Genomic DNA, 8,665 nt, shown 5'->3' with positions numbered 1-8,665 from the left:
AAAAAATAGATTAGATATAAGACTACATGTAGAACATAAAAAAAACTTAATTGTAATACAGTTTATTGATTATTCTAATTGAATCCAACTAGATACATACATGTTTTCATTTTCATCTTTCTTTCCCATATCTTTGTTGGAGGTGGAAGCTAACTTGCAAGCATCTCGCAATTCTATTTCAGCAAGAGTATTAGTTACATTCTCATATTCCACACTTGTTTTTACATGAACAATGACAAGAATCATTGAAGGAATTAGTTGCTACATCAACTGAGTTGTCAGTTTTAACCTTTTCTTTACTTGAGTTAATGATCCTTCTCCTTCTTCTTGGTGATCAATCTCATCTTTCTCTTGTAGGCAACATAGCGATAATTTGGAGTCAGTGAAAATAAAGATATCCATAAGATGTCTTCAAATTCAAAAGGATGCAATTCTTATTATTCAACTACTAGTAAAATAGTGATAGGAAGACCTTAAGTGGAATACCTTAAATATAACCATACATTTTCTGTGAAGTGGTTTGTTGCAGATGCCCATGCTAGCACATCATCATTGAAAATAATTGGTCAACAATAATTAAAACTTCTTCCCTTAGCATGAACACTGGCGTAGCCTTCATAAAGAAACATAAACAATTTCAAACTATGAGGAATAAAAAAAAAGAACACCATTGATATAAATTCACAGAATACTGACAACAAAAAACAAGAAGTTAATTTGCTAAACTTAGTAGATCAAAACCTTGTAGTGGGAATATGCCCCCAAGCTTGATTAATATCTACATGTTAGGGAATGAGTTGTGACACTTGTTTCTTATGTTTACTAGGAAGAATAATATTGGTGTTGATATGCAATGTGGACCTCCATCACTTAGCAATGACACAACTATTGGGGATCGCACAATTACTACAAATTCAATGTCTTTCATGTTTGACTCACTAATGTGGCTACTAATTATTGGTGCTAATCTTGAGCTAGGGAACAAAATCTCAAGATTTCTCCTCGAAGGAACTTGTTGAGAGTTTAAATTTCCATACCTTCCAAATTCATCCAAACTCTTATACATGGTAGCAACTTGCAAGGCTAAGAGTCTTTCACTAATATGAGGCCAAAACTACATTACTCTGGAATTCAAATTTTTTTGATTGAAATGATTTATATCACCCACTCCTAAAGACAACTAAAGCATTTTGAAAATTGATTCGACTAAAAGGTCAACTTGAGCAGGTGAGAGATCCCTGTGTCTTAGTTTCCCTTTCTATAGTATATTTTAAGAAAGAAACTGTAAATAGTGTCACTGAATGGAAACTTAGCATTATTTTCCCTAGAACAGCTACATCCTATGAGCCTTGAACTTGATGAGTGTTGATTACGTTACCCTACATGTTGGCCTGTGTTTGGGTGACTACACATGGAACTGTTGATTGGGGAATTGATATAAGTTGTCTAGTGGCATTTGGGTGTTGAATATATTCTAACTGGTTTGAAGGATGAATATCAGAGGTTGCAAAATATGGAGGTTTGTCCATCTTTACAAAAATTCTCTTTTACACATTTTAGTGATGATCTAGAGGGAAAAATTAATGACATTGTTGAGGTGGTCACTTGCAATATTTTTACATCAAATGTGGTAGCATCACCTACCTTTGATAAAGAATATTGATGAGTTGCTAAAGTTACACCCTTTTGGGCACTTTATCCTTTTGATGGATGGATTTGCCTATCCAATATTACATTTGTAGTTTACATAGATGAACTTGTTTGTAAAGATCAATTTTGCATCCTTTAAAATAGTTGGGCTGGTGAACCCATTCTATATCCAAATTAATGAGACGAGAGAGTGCTTGATGACTAGTTATGACCAAAATGAGAAACTGAAACATCGGGTGAAGAAGATTAGTTGGCATCAACAGATGAATTCTCCTCACTAAATATAGTGTGCTTTAATGTGTCACTTTCATTTGGATTATTTGACTTGTTTAGAAGGTCAAGAACATTTTGGTTGTACAAAAACAATTTATAAGTTGAAATTGAACATCTTAGTATATTATATTATGGAAAACTAGTAAAAATTGGTGGAACAACAAATCGAAAAATTACTTAATAACAAAACATGAAAAAAAACCTTACTTTGATAAGGATGTTGGTTTGTTTTAACCATATATGTTTGTATGGTTGTCAAATAAAGATGATCTTGCATAAGAATAACCTATAAGAAAAGTATTTAGGATGTCCTTCTCCCAATACTTATCTTAGATTGGTTTGTAAATATGAATTCAGAACATCATGCAAAAGAAATAGTTGCTTACTACAAAAGGGCTACAAACAAATCAAGCATATGATATCAATCTAAGCATGAAGTACATTCAATTGGGATAAAAGGATGCACAATACTAAAAAATTGAACTTCTTACAAGGCTCCACAATATTCATAGATTAGATATTTCATTTGATTCCAAATACATCGAATAAATTTAATACGTCTCTCATGTTCGTAGTGTTATTTTGCGAGCTTGTTCTAACCATGTTTTACTGTGCTAACTCTTCCTATTCAGGAGCCTTTTTCCCTTCAGAATTCATGTGCACTATTCTCTCAAAGATGAGTATTGTCTAACACTTTATGCATGCTACTATTTCATTAATTTCATGCCTACTGCCTGCTAGAGCATGTGCCTAGTGGGCATTCTCAGGATATCATTTCCAAAACTTTAACCTGAACCAGTACTCATTTTAATCAATTGGCTATATCCCCAGTGATTCATTTTACTTATAGATTATAAATCATCTTCCCTTTGAGGAATTTTCCAATTGTAATAACTTCCATCTTTTGTACTCTGATTAGAGTCTCCCTTGCTTGTTATCTGACCAGCAATTATGCAATCATTTTGACTATATTGTGCCCCATTTATATCAATTGTATATCTCTAAGAACTTTCATAGACATTCAGAAATGGACTTAAGGCTAGTGAACTATTTCCCTACTAATAGAACAAAGTGTTTTAAACAAGTATTTTTTTGGCATAAGAGTCAAAAATAATATTGTTAGAATTGAACTCCTTGTAAATACATATTAGTAGAATTGGCATGAAGTGTTTTTAGCTTTCTCCAATCCATGTACTTATGGGGTTTTGGCCTGAAAGTGACATGGAAAAGATAAAAACCATAAAAAAAATCCAGTAATGGTTAATTCATAATAATATGGGCATACATAAAATGAACAAGAACACCGGGAATTCTAATTAAACAATTCCCAAAAGTAGGGTTCAAATGGAAATAACAGTCATGGCAGATTGACGTTTTTGGTGAGATTTTCTTTTTCATGGAGACCTCTTCAAATAGGTGGTTCTCCCCATATTTTCCCTTTGATTTTTACATTAGATAAATGACTTCTATAATTAGTAGCAAAAAGTTTACAATCAAGGAACAAATTATTATTTGCAAATTAAAAAATATCAATTGCATAGATTTATGAAGTCAAAGAAGCAAGTCCAACAGTTAGAACACTGAGATCATTCCATGTGTCTTACTTGCTTCTCTAACTATTAGGCTTGCTGCTATTAGAATATGACAAATTTGTAGTTATACATGTGATAAGTTGCACCCTAATTTAGTTCCCAACTACATACCACAAAAGTAGAGTAGCACATATTGGTATCCCTGTCCATGTCACACATGAAGATACTACCCTTCATAACATAGGTTGTGCCATACTCAAAAGAGTTAAGATACAGTTTTCACCCTGGAAATTTTAGCAACTAAGATACATCCTCAAAACATAGGATCTGTGAGAAAGTTTATGTTCCATTCCATGTATTTTTGTGAATGGCACATGCCAAATTCAATTCTAAAATCAAACCATAGTTTCCATCTCAAAACCTACATGCATCATTGCTCAGTATCTCTTAGATGGTAAATTTTTAAGTCTTTTTGGCAAGGTGGCCTTGTTTCTCAAGCAACAGTTGAACAATGAATTTTTGTCACAGGTTCTTGTTCCATGAGGACAAATCAACAAATTTTTATGAAGAAATGTGAAGGAGTAGATAATCCACTGATGATAATTTGTAGTGAAAAAAATTAATAAGTTCTTGAAGGGTCCAAAATGAAGCAATAATAGGAAAAGAAATCCAAATAGTCCTCAAGGGAAACTGGGTACAATAACAAACCTGCTATTGTGTATATACGTACCTGATAGCACGAAGGAGGGGGTTGGAAAGGTGTTTACACAACCCCTATTTTGTGTTGAAAATTGCAGGTTCCAACCAGGTTCTCCACGAGATAATCCTCGAAATGATAAAGCGCTTCACCCTTCCTAGATAATACAAAACCCTAATCTATTCCAGGCTTCGCACTTTAGGGGGCAATCTGTTACACTAAAAAATGTCACCATGGCTATTTACAGTCGGTATGGCTCAATCAACAGTCATACTACCCTTTTGAGCAAGTCTTATGCCTCTGCTATTCATGTCAAAATCCAAGAAAGAGAGAAAGTCCTTATAAAATATGTTTATCTCTGGGTACGCAGGTTCTCTCAAGCCTTGCCTGCGGGTACGCACCTTTTGTTCACAAGGTCTGCGTCCAAGGACGCTCTGTATCTAAAGGGGCAGGTGCGTCCCTCTGAAAAGGTTAAAATGCGCGAGTTTCATCTTCAAAAACTTACTTGTGGTCACTTCTAGAGCTTTCTAGAAGGTTCTTGGATGAATATTGAGCGCCTCCAGATGGTTCATGCACTCCTATCAAAGAGGACCTTATCCCATCAATAAGGGAGTGATCCCATCCAAAGAGGGGACTATCCCATTGATGGTGGACCTGATTAACTTCCTCTTGAGCACTATAAAAAGAGGCATTGAGCCAGAAGGAAAAAGGTTGAAAGCTATAGATTTCTAAGGGTAAATGCTGCAGGAATTAGGACTCCCATTTAGAAGTTTGTGAGGAGAGATTGTCACCCTTACTTGTTCTATTTGGAAGTGGGTGAGCTTTGTCAAAGTAGAGGAAGACTCTTGTGGACCCTGGAAGGAGCTTGCACAACACCAAGGCTCAGGTTGTAATGGTTCCTTTTGATTACCTTTAATGCAAATTGGTCCATTCTTCTCAATAACTTGTTGTTAATGGGTTATTTCATGTACTCCTTGGTCTATGTGTTGAATATGCTTTGTTTTATGTTATAATCAGGTGCTATTTAATTGTTTGACTGTTGGTGATTGCAGGTTTTGGAGAAAAGGAGGAGCTCATCCGGATCAACAAAGCTTGGACTTCTACAACAACGTTTGGACAGAGGTAAGAACGAAACACTTGATTTCTCATATCATAATGTATGTTTAGAGAAGGATAGTTCCAGTTTGTTTTGTTTGTCATTAGAATGTCTTAGACTTCTAGGAAGGTCAGTTGTGTCTGCACCCTTGACCGATTCCGTGTGACACTTTCACATATTTAATTTATTTACCACTTATATACATTTAATGAACACTTAAATTTGACATACCTACTCACACACTTAAACCCAAAAAGTCCTATAAAGTAAAAAAAAAAAAAAAAAGAGCAAAAAATGGTAATTATTCTAGCTAAAAGGATTTGACAGTATCATTACAAGGGCAAGTGCGAAGAGAGTCAATAAGAAAAGAACGTGATGGAAAAAATAGTTTTCTCATAAATTTGAAGTTAAAATATATTTATGTTTTTTAAATTTTATTGTATATTTAAACTGGTTAATATTATATTATACTTACGGAAAGCATGTTATATTGTTTTTGTTTTGGCCCATTTTTTTTACTTTAGTCTTCAGAATTTTAAATAAATTTTTTAAAGTTTGTTAAAGTTAAAAAAAAAATTATTGATGTGAATATTCTGAAAAATTTAAAATAATGTATATTAAGAAATCTTCCGGTGATAATCACATCAGATGAATTTTTTTTAACGCGTTTCAAACCATCTAGATAGTCTTCTGAATAGGGGCATGTCCTTGTAATTTGTTTTCTTCTTCTATTCTTTTTCCTATTTTGCACAAACAACTTTCTTCTAGTGTGGCCTCACCTTTGCATAGTTAACCCTCCCCATCTTTCTCTTTTTCATCAGTTATTAACCTTTCAACAACATAAACTTTGAAACGGGAACTGATACTGTTATCCGTTTCGTAGAGATAGCAAAAAATTGCCCTGATTTTGAAAAGGGGTGATGCAGAACACACATATTTTTTTAGAGCATAGTTTTTGGCACTTTAAATAACTGATACGATTACATGTTTCGTAGGGGTAGTAAAAACGTGACCTGATTTTGAAAAGTGGCTATGGAGAATATACTTCATTTTTTTGGGAGCATATTTTTTACATTTTAAATTTTCTTATGTATGAAATACAATTTGTTTTTAAATGTTAGTGATTTTTATACTGATTTTGAAACGTGTTGATGCAACGTGTTGATGTAGCATACCTTTTTTTTACAGGACTTATTTTTCACACTTTAAAATTTATTATGTCCAATTTTTTTTAAATTGTGATTATTTAACAAATTTTGAAATTTTTTTATTTTTCCTTTTTTAAATGTTCATTACTTAAAAAAAACAAATATATATATATATATATATAGACAAACAAAAAAATAAAAAATGTTAAAAGAAAAATTATCTCATAAACCATAAGAGAATTTGGAGAAAAAAAAAACAAAATCAAAAAATATATATATAAAAAATTAGATAAGTAAAGATAGAGGAATTAAAAAAAAAACATTAACAAAAACTAGGAAAAAGCAAAATTAAAACAAACTACATTAAAAAAATAGAAAATTAACCGAAAAAAAAACTTAAAAACTAGTAAAATTAATATTAAAAACAATTAAAAAAGACAAAAATAAACTCGAACTAAAAAAAAAAAGAAAAAAATTAAAATTAAAAAACATTTTAAGTTTATAAAAAGATGTGTTTTTTATTTTAAAAAAGGAAAATTATTTTTTTTATTATTATTAAACTTTCATTGTTTATTTAAAAACAAACGAATAAAAAATTTAAATTTTTTTTTTTTTTTGTAAACAGTTTTTTTTAAACAACTTTAATATATATATATATATATATATATATATATATATATATATATTCCAAGGAAAAATCGTAATCTTTCATTATATGGTGAAAAATTACATGTAGTAAATGCTATTCAGCATATGCGGATTCCTTCATGACTTAAAAGTCTATGGTCTTTCTTGTACATGTCTATGTCATAATCAAAAAATCATCACGCAGGATGATACTGTATCAAAATGTCAAAAATAAACACCACGCAAGATGTATTTATAGTAAGAAAAATATATACTTGCATCTCGCAGGATGTTGTTCGTAAGTTACTAGATTTCTATTTAGCAGCTTATATACATGACAAAAATCAATGGTCATCCACCCGAGGGTACACTTGATCTATGTATGGCCTATGGTAGTGTTGATACTGAATGTTGCCCCTGTGTTCGCTGATTATCCACTGTCCTCCTGGAATGTGTGTGGCTTCCTTGGATAATCCGTTGCACAGTGATTGTGCTCCCTGTAAATATGACGAACAATGATGGAGTTAAAATGTGCTTTGAGGTGCATCACTTCATCCAATATATTTAAGAGTGTGTGTGCATGACATATAGATTTCAGATTGATCCAATTAATGAGAATGTTTGAATCCCCAAAAATCTGTAAATCTTTGTAGTCATGATTTAATGCAAAATTCATAAGGTGTTTGATGGTTATGAGTTCAGCAAAATTGTTTGTTCCCATGCATAAGCCCATCTTCACTTTGTAATGACGATTCGCTATTATATTTAGAATGAACCCCCTGCCACATCCATGCTGCTGTGAAGCTCCATCAAAAAAGGCCCAAGGTATAGATTGGTCAATGGGGTCTGGGGCAACGGGTCTACGGGTGCGAGGAGGGGTAATTGCTGGCAGTTCATGGTATGCTGCGATGATTTTGGCGGTGATAGATTGCCAACGAATCGAGCCACTTTTGAATATCATTTTGTTCCTCGCTAACCAAATTGCTCAGCTAATGATAAGGGGAAGACACACACGGTTTGTTCCGGAGTGCGCCTGATACCAATTCTCCCATGCTATAGTGATGTTTTCACTCTCCCAGTTACTCACAATACTGAGCTCCTCTGTCACCATCTTCCATATCTGTTTATTAATTTCACATGCAAGAAAAAGATGAGTGGTTGATTCTGATTGCTGCTTACAAAGAATGCACCAAGTGGGGCCATGCACAGATCTGCGGATGAGCGCTTCCCCAGTGGGGATCTTGTTCTGGAGTAAGCACCAGAAAAAAAGTTTAGTTCTGGGAGGGGTCTTTAATTGCCAGATGATCTTCCACAAGCTCTGCACTATTTCTGGCTTTTTGTTCCCAATCAAAACCAGGTACCCTTCCTTAGGGGTATATAATCCAGATTTTGCCTTTTCCCACATGAGCTCGTCTGGACTCTCTCTCTCTCTCTCTCTCGATATATATATATATATATGTGTGTGTGTGTGTGTGTGTGTGTGTGTGTAAAATAATAATTGTTAAAAACTCATAAAAAATATTTTAGCGATTTTTTTTTTTAAATAAAAAAAATCATAATTTTTTAAAAATAATAATTGTTTTCTAAACGAATTTAAAAAAAACAAAAAAATGAACTTGCAGCCCGCCCACTGGCCATGGTG

The sequence above is a fragment of the Pinus tabuliformis genome, chromosome 1_1, assembly GCF_031772625.1.
Source record: "Pinus tabuliformis cultivar Carrire ecotype Pingquan chromosome 1_1, CPIR1, whole genome shotgun sequence".
NCBI lineage: Eukaryota > Viridiplantae > Streptophyta > Pinopsida > Pinales > Pinaceae > Pinus > Pinus tabuliformis.
Note: the sequence above shows the minus strand (reverse complement) of the source record.